General features: G+C 48.6%; 1 protein-coding gene across 1 annotated transcript in view; it reads left to right on the top strand.

Moving 5' to 3' along the window:
• Nucleotides 1–21,740, top strand: part of PPP2CB (protein phosphatase 2 catalytic subunit beta) — a 179,082-nt gene that overhangs the window by 116,776 nt on the left and 40,566 nt on the right. The window lies entirely within an intron of this gene.

The following is a 21,740-nucleotide window of genomic DNA, read 5'->3' as shown; positions in this document are numbered from 1 at the left end:
GCCTCTCTTACCCAGGGTAATGAGAATAATAAGAAGGAGAGGAGTAAGAACTATACTCATTGTTCCGGGTTGGCCAAGAAGAGCTTGGTAACCAGAACTCCAAGAACTGATCTCAGAGGACCCATGGCCTCTGCCGCTCAGACAGGACCTGCTGCAGCAGGAGGCCTGTCTGTTCCAAGACGTATCGCGGCTGCGTTTGACGGCATGGCGGTTGAACGCCGGATCCTGAAGGAAAAGGGCATTCCGGAGGAAGTTATCCCTACGCTATTTAAAGCTAGGAAAGAAGTGAAGGCAAACCATTATCACCGCATATGGTGGAAATATGTTGCGTGCTGTGAGGCCAGGAAGGCCCCAAAGGAGAAATTTCAGCTAGGTCGATTTCTGCACTTCCTACAGTCAGAGGTGACTATGGGCCTAAAATTGGGTTCCATGAAGGTCCAGATTTCGGCTCTATCGATTTTCTTCCAAAATAGAACTGGCTTCACTGCCTGAAGTTCGGACTTTTGTTAAGGGAGTGCTGCATAGTCAGCCCCCGTTTGTACCTCAAGTGGCACCGTGGGATCTCAACGTGGTGTTGGATTTCCTGAAGTCGCATTGGGTTGAGCTACTTAAATCCGTGGAGCTACAATACCTCACGTGGAAAGTGGTCATGCTGTGGGCCGTGGCGTCGGCCAGGCGTGTATCAGAATTGGCGGCTTTGTCATACAAAAGCCCTTATCTGTATTTTATATGGATAAGGCGGAATTGAGGACTCGTTCCCAATTCCTTCCTAAGGTGGTATCAGTTTTTCATGTGAACCAACCTATTGTGGTACCTGCGGCTACTTGGGACTTGGAGGATTCTAAGTTACTGGACGTAGTCAGGGCCCTGAAAAGTATATGTTTCCAGGACGGCTGGAGTCAGGAAAACGGACTCGCTATTTATCCTGTATGCACCCAACAAGCTGGGTGCTCCTGCTTCTAAGCAGACTATTGCTCGCTGGATCTGTAGCACGATTCAACTTGCACATGCTGCGGCTGGACTGCCGCACCCTAAATCTGTAAAAGCCCATTCCACGAGGAAAGTGGGCACTTCTTGGGCGGCTGCCCGAGGGGTCTCGGCTTTACAACTTTGCCGAGCTGTTACTTGGTCGGGTTCAAACATTTTTGCAACAGTCTACAAGTTTGATACCCTGGCTGAGTAGGAACCTAGAGTTTGCTCATTCGGTGCTGCAGAGTCATCCGCACTCTCCCGCCCGTTTGGGAGCTTTGGTATAATCCCCATGGTCCTTACGGAGTCCCAGCATCCACTTAGGACGTCAGAGAAAATAAGATTTCTCTGACGTCCTAGTGGATGCTGGGACTCCGTCAGGACCATGGGGAATAGCGGCTCCGCAGGAGACAGGGCACAAAATTTAAAAGTTTGACCACTAGGTGGTGTGTACTGGCTCCTCCCCCTATGACCCTCCTCCAAGCCTCAGTTAGGTTTTTGTGCCCGTCCGAGCAGGGTGCAATCTAGGTGGCTCTCCTAAAGAGCTGCTTAGAAAAAGTTTGTTAGGTTTTTTATTTTCAGTGAGTCCTGCTGGCAACAGGCTCACTGCAACGAGGGATTTAGGGGAGAAGAAGTGAACTCACCTGCGTGCAGGATGGATTTGCTTCTTAGGCTACTGGACACTAGCTCCAGAGGGACGATCACAGGTACAGCCTGGATGGGTCACCGGAGCCGCGCCGCCGACCCCCTTGCAGATGCCGAATAGAGAAGAGGTCCAGAAACCGGCGGCAGAAGACGTCTCAGTCTTCATGAGGTAGCGCACAGCACTGCAGCTGTGCGCCATTGCTCTCCGCACACTTCACACCAGCGGTCACTGAGGGTGCAGGGCGCTGGGGGGGGCGCCCTGGGCAGCAATGTAATATACCTATTCTGGCTAAAATATATCACATATAGCCCCTGGGGCTATATGGATGTATTTAACCCCTGCCAGGTTCCAAAAAAACCGGGAGAAGAAGCCAGACGAAAAGGGGGCGGGGCCTATTCTCCTCAGCACACAGCGCCATTTTCCTGCCCGGCTCCGCTGCGAGGAAGGCTCCCAGGACTCTCCCCTGCACTGCACTACAGAAACAGGGTAAAAACAGAGAGGGGGGGCACTTATTGGCGATATTTATAATATTTGAGCTGCTATAAAGGGAACACACTTATTAAGGTTGTCCCTATATATATTTATAGCGCTTGGGTGTGTGCTGGCAAACTCTCCCTCTGTCTCCCCAAAGGGCTAGTGGGGTCCTGTCTTCTATCAGAGCATTCCCTGTGTGTCTGCTGTGTGTCGGTACGTGTGTGTCGACATGTATGAGGACGATGTTGGCGTGGAGGCGGAGCAATTGCCTGTAATGGTGATGTCACCCCCTAGGGAGTCGACACCAGAATGGATGGCTTTGTTTATGGAATTACGGGATAGTGTCAGCACGCTACAAAAGTCGGTTGACGACATGAGACAGCCGGCAAACCAGTTAGTACCTGTCCAGGCGTCTCAGACACCGTCAGGGGCTGTAAAACGCCCTTTACCTCAGTCGGTCGACACAGACCCAGACACTGACACTGAATCCAGTGTCGACGGTGAAGAAACAAACGTATTTTCCAGTAGGGCCACACGTTATATGATCACGGCAATGAAGGAGGCTTTGCATATCTCTGATACTGCAAGTACCACAAAAAGGGGTATTATGTGGGGTGTGAAAAAACTACCGATAGTTTTTCCTGAATCAGAGGAACTGAATGAAGTGTGTGATGAAGCGTGGGTTACCCCAGATAGAAAACTGCTAATTTCAAAGAAGTTATTGGCATTATACCCTTTCCCGCCAGAGGTTAGGGCGCGCTGGGAAACACCTCCTAGGGTGGATAAGGCGCTCACACGCTTATCAAAGCAAGTGGCGTTACCGTCTCCTGATACGGCCGCCCTCAAGGATCCAGCTGATAGGAGGCTGGAGAATACATTAAAAAGTATATACACACATACGGGTGTTATACTGAGACCAGCAATCGCCTCAGCCTGGATGTGCAGTGCTGGCGTGGCTTGGTCGGAGTCACTGTCTGAAAATATTGATACCCTGGATAGGGACAGTATTTTACTGACTATAGAGCAGTTAAAGGATGCATTTCTTTATATGCGAGATGCACAGAGAGATATTTGCACTCTGGCATCAAGAGTAAGTGCGATGTCCATATCTGCCAGAAGACTCAGGGGCGGTGGGGGGTCGCCTCAAACATTTCAGCGCACAGTGGGCTCACTCGCAGGTGGACCCCTGGATCCTGCAGGTAGTATCTCAGGGTTACAGGTTGGAATTCGAGAAGTCCCCTCCTCGCCGTTTCCTAAAGTCTGCTTTGCCAACGTCTCCCTCCGACAGGGCGACGGTATTGGAGGCCATTCACAAGCTGTATTCTCAGCAGGTGATAGTCAAGGTACCCCTCCTACAACAGGGACAGGGGTATTACTCCACGCTATTTGTGGTACCGAAGCCGGACGGCTCGGTAAGACCGATTCTAAATCTAAAATCTCTGAACCTGTACATACAAAAATTCAAGTTCAAGATGGAGTCACTCAGAGCAGTGATAGCGAATCTGGAAGAAGGGGATTTTATGGTGTCCTTGGACATCAAGGATGCTTACCTTCATGTTCCAATTTGTCCTTCACACCAAGGGTACCTCAGGTTCGTGGTCCAAAACTGTCATTATCAGTTTCAGACGCTGCCGTTTGGATTGTCCACGGCACCCCGGGTCTTTACCAAGGTAATGGCCGAAATGATGATCCTTCTTCGAAGAGAAGGCGTCTTAATTATCCCTTACTTGGATGATCTCCTGATAAGGGCAAGATCCAGAGAACAGCTGGAGGTCGGAGTAGCACTAACCCAAGTAGTGCTCCAACAACACGGGTGGATTCTGAATTTTCCAAAATCCCAACTGATCCCGACGACACGTCTGTTGTTCCTAGGGATGATTCTGGACACTGTTCAGAAAAAGGTATTTCTTCCGGAGGAGAAAGCCAGGGAGTTATCCGATCTAGTCAGGAACCTCCTAAAACCAGGAAAAGTATCTGTGCATCAATGCACAAGAGTCCTGGGAAAAATGGTAGCTTCTTACGAAGCGATTCCATTCGGCAGATTCCATGCACGAACTTTTCAGTGGGATCTGCTGGACAAATGGTCCGGATCGCATCTGCAGATGCATCAGCGGATAAAAATTGTCCACAAGGACAAGAGTGTCTCTGCTATGGTGGTTGCAGAGTGCTCATCTGTTAGAGGGCCGCAGATTCGGCATACAGAACTGGGTCCTAGTGACCACGGATGCCAGCCTGAGAGGCTGGGGAGCGGTCACACAGGGAAGAAACTTCCAGGGCGTGTGGTCAAGCCTGGAGACGTCTCTTCACATAAATATACTGGAGCTAAGAGCAATCTACAATGCTCTAAGCCTGGCAAAACCTCTGCTTCAGGGTCAGCCGGTGTTGATTCAGTCGGACAACATCACGGCAGTCGCCCACGTAAACAGACAGGGCGGCACAAGAAGCAGGAGGGCAATGGCAGAAGCTGCAAGGATTCTCCGCTGGGCAGAAAATCATGTGTTAGCACTGTCAGCTGTGTTCATCCCGGGAGTGGACAACTGGGAAGCAGACTTCCTCAGCAGACATGATCTGCACCCGTGAGAGTGGGGACTTCATCCAGAAGTCTTCCACATGATTGTGGTCCATTGGGAAAGACCAATGGTGGACATGATGGCGTCCCGCCTCAACAAAAAACTGGACAGGTATTGCGCCAGGTCAAGAGACCCTCAGGCAATAGCTGTAGACGCTTTGGTAACACCATGGGTGTACCAGTCAGTGTATGTGTTTCCTCCTCTGCCTCTCATACCAAAAGTACTGAGAATTATACGGCAAAGGGGAGTAAGAACGATACTCGTGGCTCCGGATTGGCCAAGAAGAACTTGGTACCCGGAACTTCAGGAGATGCTCACGGAAGATCCGTGGCCTCTACCTCTAAGACGGGACCTGCTTCAGCAGGGACCGTGTCTATTCCAAGACTTACCGCGGCTGCATTTGACGGCATGGCGGTTGAACGCCGAATCCTAAGGGAAAAAGGCATTCCGGAAGAGGTCATCCCTACCCTGGTAAAAGCCAGGAAGGAGGTGACTGCACAACATTATCACCGCATTTGGAGAAAATATGTTGCGTGGTGTGAGGCCAGGAAGGCCCCGACGGAGGAATTTCAACTGGGTCGATTCCTACATTTCCTGCAAACAGGATTGTCTATGGGCCTCAAATTAGGGTCCATTAAGGTTCAAATTTCGGCCCTGTCGATTTTCTTCCAGAAAGAATTGGCTTCAGTTCCTGAAGTCCAGACTTTTGTAAAAGGAGTACTACATATACAGCCCCCGGTTGTGCCCCCAGTGGCACCGTGGGATCTTAATGTAGTTTTGGATTTTCTCAAATCCCATTGGTTTGAGCCACTCAAATCGGTGGATTTGAAATATCTTACATGGAAAGTAACCATGCTACTGGCCCTGGCTTCAGCCAGGAGAGTGTCAGAATTGGCGGCTTTATCGTATAAAAGCCCATATCTGATTTTCCATTCGGACAGGGCAGAACTGCGGACGCGTCCTCACTTTCTGCCTAAGGTGGTTTCAGCGTTTCACCTGAACCAGCCTATTGTGGTGCCTGCGGCTACTAGCGATTTGGAGGATTCCAAGTTGCTGGACGTTGTCAGAGCATTGAAAATATATATTTCAAGGATGGCTGGAGTCAGAAAATCTGACTCGCTGTTTATACTGTATGCACCCAACAAGCTGGGTGCTCCTGCTTCTAAGCAGACGATTGCTCGTTGGATTTGTAGCACAATTCAACTTGCACATTCTGTGGCAGGCCTGCCACAGCCTAAATCTGTCAAGGCCCATTCCACAAGGAAGGTGGGCTCATCTTGGGCGGCTGCCCGAGGGGTCTCGGCATTACAACTCTGCCGAGCAGCTACGTGGTCAGGGGAGAACACGTTTGTAAAATTCTACAAATTTGATACCCTGGCTAAGGAGGACCTGGAGTTCTCTCATTCGGTGCTGCAGAGTCATCCGCACTCTCCCGCCCGTTTGGGAGCTTTGGTATAATCCCCATGGTCCTGACGGAGTCCCAGCATCCACTAGGACGTCAGAGAAAATAAGATTTTACTTACCGATAAATCTATTTCTCGTAGTCCGTAGTGGATGCTGGGCGCCCATCCCAAGTGCGGATTGTCTGCAATACTTGTACATAGTTATTGTTACAAAAAAATCGGGTTGTTATTGTTGTGAGCCGTCTGTTCAGAGGCTCCTACGTTTGTCATACTGTTAACTGGGTTCAGATCACAAGTTGTACGGTGTGATTGGTGTGGCTGGTATGAGTCTTACCCGGGATTCAAAATCCTTCCTTATTGTGTACGCTCGTCCGGGCACAGTATCCTAACTGAGGCTTGGAGGAGGGTCATAGGGGGAGGAGCCAGTACACACCACCTAGTGGTCAAACTTTTAAATTTTGTGCCCTGTCTCCTGCGGAGCCGCTATTCCCCATGGTCCTGACGGAGTCCCAGCATCCACTACGGACTATGAGAAATAGATTTATCGGTAAGTAAAATCTTATTTTTACTCACCGGTAAATCTATTTCTCGTAGTCCGTAGTGGATGCTGGGCGCCCATCCTAAGTGCGGATTGTCTGCAATACTTGTTTATAGTTATTGCCTAACTAAAGGGTTATTGTTGAGCCATCTGTTGAGAGGCTCAGTTATATTTCATACTGTTAACTGGGTATAGTATCACGAGTTATACGGTGTGATTGGTGTGGCTGGTATGAGTCTTACCCGGGATTCAAAATCCTTCCTATTTGTGTCAGCTCTTCTGGGCACAGTATCCTAACTGAGGTCTGGAGGAGAGTCTTAGTGGGAGGAGCCAGTGCACACCAGGTAGTCCTAAAGCTTTCTTTAGTTGTGCCCAGTCTCCTGCGGAGCCGCTAATCCCCATGGTCCTTACGGAGTCCCAGCATCCACTACGGACTACGAGAAATAGATTTACCGGTGAGTAAAATCTTATTATTGCTATCCCTATATTCTGTATCCTGATGGGGGGCTATGTGCGTCAGGGTCCTCATATAATATAGTGTTTCACAGGATATACTACTTTGGTATTTCTGCTGCGGGGTACACTGGGCTCCACAAGGATTAACATCAGGGGTGTAGAGTAGGATCTTGATCCGAGGCACCAACAGGCTCAAAGCTTTGACCTTTTTCCCAAGATGCATAGCGCTGCCTCCTATATCACCCCGCCTCCGTGCACAGGAGCACAGTTTGTAAGTTGGTGCCTTGCCGTATGCAGGCACTTTACAGGTGGCTGCCTTAAGCAGCCTTTTACAGAGTTATTTTACGAAGACTGAACAGTAATCTGTTTGAAGACTTCAAGGGCTGCTGCTGGCAAAGTCTCAGACTTTCCAGCGTGCAGCTCCATCACCCCCAGCGACGCTGTATACTCCCGCGCAGGGGTTGCCGGGTCACTGCAGCGGAGACGCAGGCTTCTTCCTAAATGTGAGTCACACACACACCGCCGTTTCCCGGATCGCGGGGCCGCAGACAAGGGGGAGGTAAGGGGCTCCTGTGCCGCACTTTACTGCGATCCAGCGCGGCCGTGGGCGCTGGGGTGGACACTGAGTACTGGGCAGCTGCTCCACTAGCCACCAGGGTATTATTTTGGGCACAGGTCAGGGGTATTTAGTACCAATTCCCCCGTTTTGTTCTGCCCGCACACCCGGTGGGGATGCCAGTAGGGGGAGCAGGCCAGACCTGAAGCCCCTCCCCCCAGCCCCAGGGCGCCATTTATACAATGTTCCCGCCCTGGAGCTGCTTCCTTCTCCTTCACTCCTGGCCAGCGGCCATTACAGATAGAGCCTTGCTGTTCCTGGGATTGCTGGGGCAAGTCCTCCTCTGTGGAACCGCCTGACTGCCAGTGCTGTGCTTCCTACAGGACACTTGAGTATTCTACCTGTCACTGGGACTGTGTTAGTTAAGAAAGAGTGCATACATTCAGGGTTGTGTGGTACAAACACCCTGTGATATACATCCAGTGCTTAATGTGTTTGTTATTTCTCTGACGTCCTAGTGGATGCTGGGAACTCCGTAAGGACCATGGGGAATAGACGGGCTCCGCAGGAGACTGGGCACTCTAAAAGAAAGATTAGGTACTATCTGGTGTGCACTGGCTCCTCCCACTATGACCCTCCTCCAGACCTCAGTTGGATTTCTGTGCCCGGCCGAGCTGGATGCACACTAGGGGCTCTCCTGAGCTCCTAGAAAGAAAGTTTATTTTAGTTTTTTTATTTTACAGTGAGACCTGCTGGCAACAGGCTCACTGCATCGAGGGACTAAGGGGAGAAGAAGCGAACCTACCTGTTTGCAGCTAGCTTGGGCTTCTTAGGCTACTGGACACCATTAGCTCCAGAGGGATCGACTGCATGGAACTGGCCTTGGTGTTCTTTCCCGGAGCCGCGCCGCCGCCCCCCTTACAGAGCCAGAAGCAAGAAGAGATCCGGAAAATCGGCGGCAGAAGACATCAGTCTTCACCAAGGTAGCGCACAGCACTGCAGCTGTGCGCCATTGCTCCTCATGCACACTTCACACTCCGGTCACTGAGGGTGCAGGGCGCTGGGGGGGGGCGCCCTGAGCAGCAATAGAAACACCTTGGCTGGCAAATATATCACAATATATAGCCCCAGAGGCTATATATGTGATAAATACCCCTGCCAGAATCCATAAAAAAGCGGGAGAAAAGTCTGCGAAAAAGGGGCGGAGCTATCTCCCTCAGCACACTGGCGCCATTTTCTCTTCACAGTGCAGCTGGAAGACAGCTCCCCAGGCTCTCCCCTGTAGTTTGCAGGCTCAAAGGGTTAAAAAGAGAGGGGGGGCACTAAATTTAGGCGCAATATTGTATATACAAGCAGCTATTGGGAAAAATTCACTCACTATAGTGTTAATTCCTAAATTATATAGCGCTCTGGTGTGTGCTGGCATACTCTCTGTCTCCACAAAGGGCTGTGTGGGGTCCTGTCCTCAGTCAGAGCATTCCCTGTGTGTGTGCGGTGTGTCGGTACGACTGTGTCGACACGTTTGATGAGGAGGCTTATGTGATGGCAGTGCAGATGCCGATAAATGTGATGTCGCCCCCTGTGGGGCCGACACCAGAGTGGATGGATAGGTGGAAGGTATAAACCGACAGTGTCAACTCCTTACATAAAAGGCTGGATGACGTAACAGCTATGGGACAGCCGGCTTCTCAGCCCGCGCCTGCCCAGGCGTCTCAAAGGCCATCAGGGGCTCAAAAACGCCCGCTCCCTCAGATGGCAGACACAGATGTCGACACGGAGTCTGACTCCAGTGTCGACCAGGTTGAGACATATACACAATCCACTAGGAACATCCGTTACATGATCCCGGCAATAAAAAATGTGTTACACATTTCTGACATTAACCCAAGTACCACTAAAAAAAGGGTTTTATGTTTGGGGAGAAAAAGCAGGCAGTGTTTTGTTCCCCCATCAAATGAGTAAATGAAGTGTGAAAAAGCGTGGGTTCCCCCGATAAGAAACTGGTAATTTCTAAAAAGTTACTGATGGCGTACCCTTTCCCGCCAGAGGATAAGTTACGCTGGGAGATATCCCCTAGGGTGGATAAGGCGCTCACACGTTTGTCAAAAAAGGTGGCACTGCCGTCTTAGGATACGGCCACTTTGAAGGTACCTGCTGATAAAAAGCAGGAGGCTATCCTGAAGTCTGTATTTACACACTCAGGTACTAGACTGAGACCTGCAGATAGTGCTGCTGCAGCGTGGTCTGTAACCCTGTCAAACAGGGATACTATTTTGCGAACATAAGACGTCGTCTTATATATGAGGGATGCACAGAGGGATATTTTGCCGGCTGGCATCCAGAATTAATGCAATGTCCATTCTGTCAGGAGGGTATTAGAGACCCGACACTGGACAGGTGATGCTGACTTTAAAAGGCACATAGAGCCTTATAAGGGTGAGGAATTGTTTGGGGATGGTCTCTGGGACCTCGTATCCACAGCAACAGCTGGGAAGAAATTTTTTTACCTCAGGTTTCCTCACAGCCTAAGAAAGCACTGTATTATCAGGTACAGTCCTTTCGGCTTCAGAAAAGCAAGCGGGTCAAAGGCGCTTCCTTTCTGCACAGAGACGAGGGAAGAGGGAAAAAGCTGCACCAGTCAGCCAGTTCCCAGAATCAAAATTCTTCCCCCGCTTCCTCTGAGTCCACCGCATGACGCGGGGGCTCCACAGGCGTAGCCAGGTACGGTGGGGGGCCGCCTCAAAAATTTCAGTGATCAGTGGGCTCGCTCACAGGTGGATCCCTGGATCCTTCAAGTAGTATCTCAGGGGTACAAGCTGGAATTCGAGGCGTCTCCCCCCCGCCGTTTCCTCAAATCTGCCTTGCCGACAACTCCCTCAGGCAGGGAGGCTGTGCTAGAGGCAATTCACAAGCTGTATTCCCAGCAGGTGATAGTCAAGGTGCCCCTACTTCAACAAGGACGGGGTTACTATTCCACACTGTTTTGTGGTACCGAAACCGGACGGTTCGGTGAGACCCATTTTAAATTTGAAATCCTTGAACACATATATAAAAAAATTCAAGTTCAAGATGGAATCGCTCAGGGCGGTTATTGCAAGCCTGGATGAGGGGGATTACATGGTATCCCTGGACATCGAGGATGCTTACCTACATGTCCCCATTTACCATCCTCACCAGGAGTACCTCAGATTTGTGGTACAGGATTGCCATTACCAATTCCAAACACTGCCGTTTGGACTGTCCACGGCACCGAGGGTCTTTACCAAGGTAATGGCAGAATTGATGATACTCCTTCGAAAAAAGGGAGTTTTAATTATCCCGTACTTGGACGATCTCCTTATAAAGGCGAGGTCCAAGGAGCAGTTGTTGGTCGGAGTAGCACTATCTCGGGAAGTGCTACAACAGCACGGATGGATTCTATACATTCCAAAGTCACAGCCACACGCCTACTGTTCCTGGGGATGGTTCTGGACACAGAACAGAAAAAAGTGTTTCTCCCGCAGGAGAAAGCCAAGGAGCTGTCATCTCTAGTCAGAGATCTCCTGAAACCAAAACAGGTATCGGTGCATCACTGCACACGAGTCCTGGGAAAAATGGTAGCTGCTTACGAAGCAAAAATTCCATTCGGCAGGTTCCATGCCAGAACCTTTCAGTGGGACCTCTTGGACAAGTGGTCGGGATCGCATCTTCAGATGCATCGGCTGATAACCCTGTCTCCAAGGACCAGGGTATCTCTACTGTGGTGGCTGCAGAGTGCTCATCTTCAAGAGGGCCGCAGATTCGGCATACAGGACTGGGTCCTGGTAACCACGGATGCCAGCCTTCGAGGCTGGGGGGCAGTCACACGGGGAAGAAATTTCCAAGGACTTTGGTCAAGTCAGGAGTCGTCCCTACACATAAATATTCTGGAACTTAGGGCCATTTACAATGCCCTAAGTCTGGCAAGGCCTCTGCTTCAAAACCAGCCGGTACTGATCCAATCAGACAACATCACGGCAGTCGCCCATGTAAACCGACAGGGCGGCACAAGAAGCAGGATGGCGATGGCAGAAGCCACAAGGATTCTCCGATGGGCGGAAAATCACGTCTTAGCACTGTCAGCAGTGTTCATTCCGGGAGTGGTCAACTGGGAAGCAGACTTCCTCAGCAGACACGACCTACACCCGGGAGAGTGGGGACTTCATCCAGAAGTCTTCCAACTGTTGGTAAACCGTTGGGAAAGGCCACAGGTGGACATGATGGCGTCCTGCCTAAACAAAAAACTAGATATTGCGCCAGGTCAAGTGACCCTCAGGCAATAGCTGTGGACGCTCTAGTGACACCGTGGCTGTACCAGTCAGTTTATGTATTCCCTCCTCTGCCTCTCATACCAAAGGTACTGAGAATGATAAGAAAACGAGGAGTAAGAACGATACTCGTGGTTCCGGATGGGCCAAGAAGAGCTTGGTACCCAGAACTTCAAGAAATGATATCAGAGGACCCATGGCCTCTACCGCTCAGACAGGATCTGCTACAGCAGGGGCCCTGTCTGTTCCAAGACTTACCGCGGCTGCGTTTGACGGCATGGCGGTTGAATTCCGGATCCTAAAGGAAAAGGGCATTCCGGAGGAAGTCATTCCTACGCTGATAAAAGCCAGGAAAGAAGTAACCGCAAACCATTATCACCGTATTTGGCGAAAATATGTTGCGTGGTGTGAGGCCAGCAAGGCCCCAACAGAGGAATTTCAGCTGGGTCGTTTTCTGCACTTCCTACAGTCAGGAGTGACTATGGGCCTAAACTTGGGTTCCATTAAGGTCCAGATTTCGGCTCTGTCGATTTTCTTCCAGAAAGAACTGGCTTCACTGCCTGGAGTTCAGACATTTGTAAAGGGAGTGCTACATATTCAGCCCCCTTTTGTGCCTCCTGTGGCACCTTGGGATCTCAACGTGGTGTTGAGTTTCTTAAAATCACATTGGTTTGAGCCACTTAAAACTGTAGATTTTAAATATCTCACGTGGAAAGTGGTCATGTTATTGGCCTTGGCTTCGGCCATGCGTGTGTCAGAATTGGCGGCTTTGTCATGTAAAAGCCCTTATCTGATTTTCCATATGGATAGGGCAGAATTGAGGACTCGTCCCCAGTTTCTCCCTAAGGTGGTATCAGCTTTTCACTTAAACCAACCTATTGTAGTGCCTGCGGCTACTAGGGACTTGGAAGATTCCAAGTTACTGGACGTAGTCAGGGCCTTAAAAATTTATATTTCCAGGACGGCTGGAGTCAGGAAAACTGACTCGCTTTTTATCCTGTAGGCACCCAACAAAATAGGTGCTCCTGCTTCTAAGCAGACTATTGCTCGCTGAATTTGTAGCACAATTCAGCTGGAGCATTCTGCGGCTGGATTGCCGCATCCTAAATCCGTAAAAGCCCATTCCACGAGGAAAGTGGGCTCATCTTGGGCGGCTGCCCGAGGGGTCTCGGCTTTACAACTTTGCCGAGCTGCAACTTGGTCAGGGGCAAACACGTTTGCTAAATTCTACAAATTTGATACCCTGGCTGAGGAGGACCTTGAGTTCTCTCATTCGGTGCTGCAGAGTCATCCGCACTCTCCCGCCCGTTTGGGAGCTTTGGTATAATCCCCATGGTCCTTACGGAGTTCCCAGCATCCACTAGGACGTCAGAGAAAATAAGATTTTACTCACCGGTAAATCTATTTCTCGTAGTCCGTAGTGGATGCTGGGCGCCCATCCCAAGTGCGGATTGTCTGCAATACTTGTATGTAGTTATTGCCTAACTAAGGGTTATTGTTGAGCCATCTGTTGAGAGGCTCAGTTATATTTCATACTGTTAACTGGGTATAGTATCACGAGTTATACGGTGTGATTGGTGTGGCTGGTATGAGTCTTACCCGGGATTCAAAATCCTTCCTTATTGTGTCAGCTCTTCCGGGCACAGTATCCTAACTGAGGTCTGGAGGAGGGTCATAGTGGGAGGAGCCAGTGCACACCAGCTAGTACCTAATCTTTCTTTTAGAGTGCCCAGTCTCCTGCGGAGCCCGTCTATTCCCCATGGTCCTTACGGAGTTCCCAGCATCCACTACGGACTACGAGAAATAGATTTACCGGTGAGTAAACTCTTATTATCTATAGTTATCACGTATAGCCATACTGAGTATTATTTTGTATTGCTAGTCCAGTGCAGTTTTATGGTACATCATTTCTGCACGGTACGCTTGTGACTATATATGTGTGTGTGCATGTAGCTGCTGCGTGGTTGTCTTATTGCAGGGTATTTCACTCAGTGGGCTATTCCTATATTGCTATACCTGTGGGGGCCAAGTGTTTCAGGTTTTTTCTCTGCAAATATAGGATCGTTTCACAAGATATACTAACGGGGTATTTTTACTTGTGATTTATAGTCACCATATAATCTATATCTCTTGAACTCACGGTCTGTGCTACCTTAGGCACGCTTTACTGAAGAGTTCTTGATAGGTATAGTGCTGCTACACTTTGTACCTGGTTGCCCAAAATTGTGCACATAGTTATGTCTGCTACACGTGGCAACGACGCTGGGGCTTCTCCCACACTGCGTGGTAGTGAGGCTGCAGACGTGATGGAGGAAAATATGGCAGCTGAGAGTTTTGGTTCAGGGGGTTCCTTACCCCCCAGTGGTTCGGTAGCACCTGGGGCATCACAGGGCCCACCTTGGGCTACGTTTTCCACGCTGTTAAACACGCTTGTAACTAAATTTGCACCCCCTGTGGTACCACTTGTGCTGATGCAGTAGTTTATGGTCCCTGCTATTAATCCGCCATGGGCAGATCAAATCTCCACTCAGTTACAGCATTTTAACCGGTAACTGACTAAATCTAAGTGTCACTCTCGCCCTCCTAAGACTGTCATCTTCTAAATTGGCCATTGCCTTCTCCCAATCCACTGCTATCCCAGACACTTCCTCTGAGGAGGATGGTACATATACTGATCCCACAGACACTGACACAGATGTTTCTGATGGGGTAGGGGAAATTATTGGTGGATGTCCCGGATTTGATTGAAGCAATTAGGCTCATTCCTCAGGTGTCTGATGTTCCTGAGCCTGAGGCTGTCTCTAAAAAGCTGGATAGGTTTAAACGTAAGAAGGTGGTTAAACAAGTTTTACCCCATTCTCAACTTCTGGCGGACATACGTCAGGACTCGTGGGATAATCCAGGAACGGAATCCACACCGCATAAAGACTGTTGACTCGCTATCCTCTCTCTGCGGAGCTATGTCAAATATTGGGAAACTCCTCCCCCTGTAGATTCTCATGTGGCGCGTATGGTAGTTTCCTCTGCTCTGCCAGTAACTACCGTCACCTCTCTGAAGGAATTGATGGATAGAGGTGTGGAGGGTTGTTTGAAAGCGATTTACACCCTACCATGGGCTGTGCATAGGCCAACCATTGCAGCAACTTGGGCTGCTGAAGCTGTTGAGGCGTGGACTCAGAAGCTAGAGGCGGAGCAGCCTTCCGATGCATCTGAGCATGCTCGACAATGTCTCTCATATATTACCACGGCTTCTCTGTACCTTAAGGAGGCGGCCTCCGATGCCGGGGTGCTGGCGGCCAAACTACTATTACGTCCGTCTTTGCCAGACGTATCCTTAGGTTGAGATCCTGGTCGGTGGATATGGATTCCAAGAAAACCCTGGAGGTGATTCCTTTCAAGGGAGACATTCTCTTTGGAGAAGACCTCAATAAGATTGTGGCTGATCTGGCTACTGCTAAAACAGCTTGCCTACCTAGTACTGCTCCTTCCACACAGAAGGCAAAAAGTACTTTCCCTCTGCCCTTTCATCCACCAGGAAAAGCATGTGGTCAGGTGTACCCAAAGCAAACTCCTGCTTCCAGACCTGCCAAGCCCAGACTGAAGCGTGCCTGGGCCGCCCGTCAGCCAGCTTCCAAAACTGACAAGCCTGCCGCATGACGGGGTGGGCCTCCCTCTGGGGGATCCCAGGGTGGAGGGCCGACTTTAGGTTTTGCCCAGGAATGGTTGATGACCACTTCTGTGACCTGGGTGAGGGAAATCGTTGCTCGAGGTTACGCCATACCCTTCAAGATTTGTCCCCCTTCATCGATTTAGCCTGACAGATGTGCATCTGGATCTGGCAGAAACAACACTTTGCACTCGGTGGTACAGTCTCTCCTGACCACAGGCGTGGTAGTACAGGTGCCTCTGGCTCAGAGGCAAGGGGTACTATTCACCGCTCTTCCTAGTCCCGAAGCCGAACGGGTCCTCGCGGCCCATTCTGAATCTGAAGTCCTTGAACAAGCATGTGCGGATCTCCAAGTTTCGTATGGAAACTCTGCGCTCTATTGTTCTGGCCATGAAGCCTGAGGATTATATGGTCTCCCTGGACATACAGGATGCCTACCTATATATTTCTATTGCAGTATCTCATCAGCAGTACCTGAGGTTTGCGGTGGGCAACCTTTATTACCAATTTTCGGGCGTTACCCTTTGGTTTGACAACGGCTCCCCCGAGTTTTTCACCAAAGTTATGGCGGTCACGACGGCTACATCTGGTGTCAAGGGGTCAGGATCCTACCGTACTTGGACGATTTGTTGATCCTGGCGAATTCCCCAGAACTTCTCCTGTGTCATCTCGATCTGATGGTCCAGTGCATGAAAGCCCACGGGTGGCTGATCAACTGGAAGAAATCCTCCCTGGTTCCTGCTCGGAACATGTTACATCTGGGAGCGTTATTGGACACTCGCAACCAACGGTTGTTCTTGTCTCAGGAGAAAGTCCTGAAACTTCAGGACAGGATTCAATGCTTCCTATCTCGTCCGCAAGTGTCGATACATTCGGCAATGCAAGTGCTATAGATCTCATGGTGTCTGCTTTCGACATGGTGGAGTATGCTCAATTCCACTCTCGCCCTCTGCAGAAGTTAATTCTGACCAAGTGGGACGGCCTGCCTCATCGTATCATATCTCACATGATCTCATTGTCTCCAGAGGTCCGCCTGTCACTGAGCTGGTGGCTTCAGGACCAACAATTGAGCAGGGGCCATCCCTTCTGGATATCCAACTGGATCCTCCTGACGACTGATGCCAGTCTGAGCGGTTAGGGCACGGTGTTGGAACAACACTCTCTTCAGGTTCGGTGGACCAAGGAGGAGTCTCTGCTCCCAATCAATATTCTGGAAATGTGGGCAGTGTTCAATGCGTTGACAATGGCCCAGCATCTAATACAGAACAGACCTGTTAAAGTACAGTCAAATAACGCCACCACGGTGGCGTACATAAATCATCGAGGCGGCACTCGAAGCTGCATGGCAATGAGGGAAGTATCACGGATTCGTCAGTGGGCGGAGAGTCATCTGCCGGCCATATCCGCAGTGTTCATTCCGGGCGTCCTGAACTGGGAAGCGGCCTATCTCAGTCGTCAGGGAGTACACCCCGGAGAGTGGAGCCTCGATCTGGAGGTGTTTCAACTTCTCGTGGACATGTGGGGCCTTCCAGATGTGGAACTGATGGCGTCTCGACACGATCACAAGGTTCCGGTCTTCGGAGCAAGGACAAGGGATCCTCAGGCTACGTTCATGGACGCTCTGGCAAATTCCATGGAACTTTCAGCTACCGTATGTGTTCCCTCCAGTGTCACTCCTTCCCAGAGTAATACGGAAGTTCAAGCAAGAAGGGAGGAAACCTGCTTCTGGTCGCTCCAGCGTGGTCCAGACGGCACTGGTTCTCCAATCTACTGGGTTTCTCGTGGGATCGTCCCCTTCTACTTCCACAACGATCAGGGCCCTTGCATTTACCAGGATTTGGCCCATCTGGCTTTGACGGCACGGCCCTTGAGGCTTCTGTCCTGAGGGCCAAGGGTTTTTCTGATGCGGTCGTTCAAACTGTTGAAGGCCCCTAAGCCGGCTTCTGCGCGGATCTACCATAGGGTTTGGAATGCTTACTTTACTTTGTGTGCGTCTCACAATCATGAGGTTTTCAAGTTTAGTACGGCCAAACTATTGGCCTTTCTACAACAAGGCCTGGACTTAGGCCTGAGTCTGGCCTCCCTCAAGGTTCACATCTCTGCCTTGCAGGTTTGGTTTCAGAGAAATATTGCTACCCTACCTGATGTCCATACATTCACTTAGGGTGTATTGCGGATTCAGCTTCCTTATGTACCACCTATGGCCCCTTGGGTCTTGTCGGTGGTTTTGGAGGCCTTGCAAGAGTCTCCGTTTGAGCCTTTTGCCTTTGCTGACCTTAAGTGGCTTTCCCTTAAGGTCCTTTTCTTGCTGGCGATTGCTTCAGCTAGAAGGGTCTCAAGGGTCCTCAGGGACAACTTTTTTTAGGTTCTATGCCTTCTATACCGCAGCTTCCCAGGATGTTTCCTTTGGACGCCGGGTTCTTGTGCCTGCTACAGTGCGTCCCCTCCCATAAGGAAGTGCTTTAGGACATCCCCGATGTTAATCCCTGTGGAATACCAGTGTACCCCGCTGCAGAAAATAATATTTATGGTAAGAACTTACCTTTGTTAATTCTTTCTGCGAGGTACAGTGAAATCCACAGGGCGCCCACCCTGACGCACTTAGCTTCTTTGGGTTCGTATGGCATTAGCCGCTGGTACCTTCTCCTGTCATGAGAATGTAGTGTATGTGGCTACTAACTGTTGTTGTCTCTCTTACCTGCTACTGCATTGGACTGGTTAACAAAACTGAGCTCCAGTGCCTGGAGGCGGGGATATAGAGGAGGCGGCGCTATGCATCCTGGGAACAGTCAAAGCTTTTAGCCTGCTGGTGTCTCGTATCAAGATCACACTGTACACCCCGATGTTATTCCCTGTGGAATCCAGTGTACCTCTCAGAGATTTAACAATGGTAAATTCTTACCATAAATCTCCTTTTTTGGTCTCTCCGAGCCTGTGCAGGTATCATTTTCGGTTTGGACATCGATGTCCTGTTTTCTGGGAATATTGAATGGGGTTGGGTCACCTCGCTTCCTTCCTTTTTTTTGGAGAGTGGGTGATAAGTCTGGTCAGACTATACCCTATTGTTGCATACTCTTAGGAGTAGGAATACACCGATTTAGATTCCATATACTCTTATCGACCATAGTCCTTCCAACAGCCAAATCCTTCCTTAAGTGACGGGGATTTTCTATACAAACTTTCTAACAGATAGTATACAGGTGGGGTCGCCGTCAACTCTAGTGGGGGACCTTAACCAGGCAGACCCTGTCTGCTCTGTGGTTTTGCCAGTTATCCTGGGGGTTCACTGTCTTTATGTTCCTTCCCTGTTTACTCAAGCAGTGTAAACTCTGGGGACTCAGCAGGTTGGGCTCTCTCATTTTATGCAACATACAGTGTACTTTCCTAACACGAACATACATCTTTCCGTGGTGTTACTCTGCCGCATCTGTGTATGCGAGCCGCCTTTAGTCCAGGTATCCCGCTCCTATCGGACGGCATATGTGGCCTGAGTGGCACAGCAGGTCTCTTCATATTCTTTAAGGCAGAGTTTTCCTTGTCTGTCTTCTCTATGAAGCACCCTACCGGACATTCAGCTCTTGGTTCAGAGCTATTGATTTATGGAATCATATTTATGAATATTAATATTTAATATATCATATATGGTTATTAATATATGGATATATTTTAATTAATATGCGTTTGTCATATATATCTGCAAATATATTATGTCAGGCTTACTACGTGGCTGATAAATATATGCAGTCCTTATACATATGACTTATGAAATTATGAAGTTAAGATTCCTTAAAGAGAGTTCAAGCTTGAATATTACTGCTCCTTTTATAGGATTATTTACAGGCAGATCAAATCGTACAGAATAAGATATACACAGTAGTGATATATACTAATATTTAGCTATGCTTCCTTAGTTATATAACATAAAACAACATGACCTAAGTTTCACAAACAGATTCAATTACTAACATAAAGTGTATACTTGCAAGTTACAGATCCTTTCCTTCTGCATGTTCTCTCCTTCATGACTTCTCCTCCTGACTCTCCTTCCTCCTTCTAACTCCTAGCTAAAGTCTGCTCCTTTTATCCTATATTTTACCAATTCAAACTATCATATTCTCATAGTTCTCAGTGCAAAAGAAAATTATAGGTTTGCCAGATTCCAAAGTGTAATAAAACAAACATTGAACTGGGCTCTCGTGTCCTGTTCACGGAGGCATGGTGTCAAGTGTGGTGTCCACCCTGCCTTAAGCAGGTATTGTATTGTAAAATCTGGAATGTCTTTTCATCCAAAGTTCTGTTGTATTGACAGGTTTTCCTGGGGTGGGTTGCACCATGTTTTATCAATGGATGTGATCTCTTTTCGTAGTAGTTAATTTATGGTCCCTAGCTTTAACCTCTACTGGACAATAGACAAACCAGTTTTATAATTGCCAAAGGTATTGCAAATCTTGATTCTGATCTACTGTAAGCACACCTGTCAATTCCAATTACCAACAGAGCTCTGTCACATACCTATTATAATTTATGGCATAATACCTGGTCAGGCCACAATGACTCTTAATCTTACTGTAAAATACAAATATATACAGTATATCTATATAAACATATACACAAACCTAATCTCTTAAATCAGCTACACATTACCTCATACATTCAAACTTATTTCATATCTATTCCTTACTATATATATATCCACTATACTATTCACTATGGTGACATCACCTATTTATAATGAATTATATTTTAATTCAGACAATATCCATTGCCCTAATATTATACTGAGTGCGGACAATTACCTATAAGGCAACAGAGCGGTGTTGGCGTTCACCTTTTCGACTTAGTTCGGACTGGTCTCTGCAGTCTATATGCCTTTGGGTCTCGATTATAGCTTTAGTTTTTTGTGAAACCATGATGGCTCCATGTTTCTTTCTATGCCTGCCTGGCTAGCCTTACCTTGAGGTCTGGCTCACTGGCAGGGATATTGGTACGATATGTCTCCCAGTAGTCTGGGTGGGTCACTGTATAGGTTGACTCTGGGTCATACTGCATCTTCGGTTACCTGCCATTCTTTTGGCACGTTCCACAGTTCTCTTGGTTGTGGCCTTGAGTCTTAGCTTAACAGTGCAGTTTTCCGGAATTCTCAGCGCTCTCCCGCCCGTTTGGGAAGCTCTGGGACGTCCCCATGGTACAGAACTCCAGCGTCCCCTATTTTGGTACTTACCAATAAATCCCTTTCTCTGAGTCCATGAGTGACGCTGGACGCCCACTCTGAGCTGCTCTCTTCCGGCAGTGTGGTTATATAATGAGATCTTGTGACTCAGCAGGCTAAAGCTGAAGTCTAGTAATCAGAGTCCTGGGTTCAAGCCCAGCTTTAGACAGTATTGTTTTAACTGTTTACAAGGTTTCCTCTTTGGTTATTTGGCAACCGTACATAACTCTATATGTGCAGTGGATGCCTTCAAGAACTGGTCTTCGGTTCTAAGCCTGGGTGTGACTGCTCAGATGTGTGTTACGATATATTGCTATCCTATGTATATATAGCTATATCTGTGTATATATAACAATCCCATGTACAGGTCTGGGGAGGGGTGTAGAGGCGGAGGAGGAGCCAGTCACACACACTAAAAGATTTAAGGTGCCTGCTCTCCTGATCACCCAATCTATACTCCATGGTACAGAACTCCAGCGTCCCCAATGGACTCAGAGAAAGGGATTTATCGGTAAGTACCAAAATCCTGTTTTGTGTTTGGCAGGGTTGACATCTGTTGGTAAGCAGTTTGATAAAAAAAATTGTACCCTAAACAGCACATGGAAATGTCAAATCATTGATTTTTGTTTTAGGTTGGATGGGATTGTTTTGAAATTAATGTATGACCTTTGACCTTTTTTGTTTAAGATGTTCAGTTCTGGGCAGATTTTTGAGGCAAACTTAATAAACAATGCTAACCATCAGTCATTTTCAGAGAATTGGCAGTAAAAAGTATTTCAAGTGTTTTGCAAGTCTGGTATTGTGTTCTCTATTTAAAACATGAAAAGGCATGGGTTTTGCTCTTATTCTAAGTGGTCATAGCAATGACGTTTGGCATCTTTTTTGGTTTTTAAATTGCCTTGACAAGTTCAGGGCATGAAATCATTTTTTACATTTTGCTCTTTCAAATGGTTTTTGGTATGCTAA

The sequence above is a fragment of the Pseudophryne corroboree genome, chromosome 1 (genome assembly GCF_028390025.1).
Source record: "Pseudophryne corroboree isolate aPseCor3 chromosome 1, aPseCor3.hap2, whole genome shotgun sequence".
Taxonomy (NCBI): domain Eukaryota; kingdom Metazoa; phylum Chordata; class Amphibia; order Anura; family Myobatrachidae; genus Pseudophryne; species Pseudophryne corroboree.
This window is presented reverse-complemented; position numbering and strand designations above follow the sequence as displayed.